At 45.0% G+C, this 1,378-nt stretch overlaps 1 protein-coding gene across 1 annotated transcript in view; it reads right to left on the bottom strand.

Annotated features, from left to right (window-relative positions):
- Window positions 1-1,378, bottom strand: part of LOC101853854 (mucin-3A) — a gene marked incomplete at both ends in the record, with an annotated part of 32,866 nt that overhangs the window by 31,245 nt on the left and 243 nt on the right.

Below are 1,378 nucleotides of genomic sequence, written 5' to 3'. Positions count from 1 at the left end.
AAAAAGCAACAACAAAACAAAACAAAACAAATAAATACAAAAACAAACAACAGCAACAAACCAAGCAAACCAACCCACCCCCCCAAAAAAAACAAACAACAACAACAACCCACCACAAACAACAACAACAGCAAACCAAAAAAAAACCCCCCTCTCATTCTCATCCCTCGAACCTCCTACTGTGGACGGGACACAGGGAGGGCGCCCGGCGGGCGGGAAAAAAAGTCACGTCAGATGTCATGATGTGTGAGGGTCTGACACGAGCTTCACACCTTCCGTAAAGTCGCTGAAAGGTACACGGTACGAAGGTGTCAACTGTAGAACATGTTGGCAAAGTACGTAAACATCTTTTTTTTTCTCACAATATACCACCATTTTCCCCTCTCCGTACCTTCCTTCCCCTTATAGACACATCTTTTTAAAAATATATAACAACCCTGCTACATGTTATCAATATGGTATATTATATGAGGTCTTATTCGTCTATGAATTCTGCGCAAGAAAGAAAATCGAAATGGAGGAGGAGGAGGAGGAGGGACACCAACAACAATAACAGCAGCAACATATCACCGAGAACAAGGCAAATGAAATGACGGCTTGGACAAAGAAGAGCAAAAACAACAAAAACAACTAACGACAATAAGAAGAACAACAACAACACACACAACTACATGTACATTAGCATCATTGTGAAAATCAAACCAGCCGCAACAACAACAACAATATCAAAGCAATGAAAATAAATCATAACACTCGCATAACAAAAAAAGTGGCATAAACAACAACAACAACACAAAACGTGGAAATGCAATCTTTCTCACACCCTACTACTAGTAGATCTATAATAAATATCTACCTATGCGCCACCACCACTCACACTCACACCTCACACTGCATCGTCACAGTCGACAACGATTTTTTTTCGCGCCTGTCACCGACCTCTCATCCCGAGCCTCGGTGACGTGTAGCCCCGCCCCCTCATCTACGTCACCCGGGGTGAGAACAGGCTGCCTGGTCCAACCGGGGCACGGACTGGCTCCATTATGCAACGGGGAGATCGATCAAGTCCTGATGGCGGACCGGGATGGGAGGAGGTGGTGGTGATAGGTGGCGGGAACTTTCTTGCCTCTTTCATACCGCCTCTCTCGGTTCATTTCTCTTTCTGTCTCTCTTTCTCTCTGTTTCTTTCTCTCTCCTGTCCCTCTTTCTCTTTCTCTGTATGTCTGTTTGTCTGTCTCTCTATCTCTCTGTCTCTGTCTCTCTGTCTCTCTGTCTCTCTCTCTCTTTCTCCCTCTCTCTCTCTCTGTCTCTCCTCTCTCTCTGTCTCTCTGTCTCTCTGTCTCTCTGTCTCTCTGTCTCTCTGTCTCTCTGTCTCTCT

Source organism: Aplysia californica, unplaced genomic scaffold (assembly GCF_000002075.1).
Source record: "Aplysia californica isolate F4 #8 unplaced genomic scaffold, AplCal3.0 scaffold00189, whole genome shotgun sequence".
NCBI lineage: Eukaryota > Metazoa > Mollusca > Gastropoda > Aplysiida > Aplysiidae > Aplysia > Aplysia californica.
The sequence above is the reverse complement of the archived record's forward strand: the minus strand, read 5'-3'. Positions and strand labels throughout refer to the sequence as shown.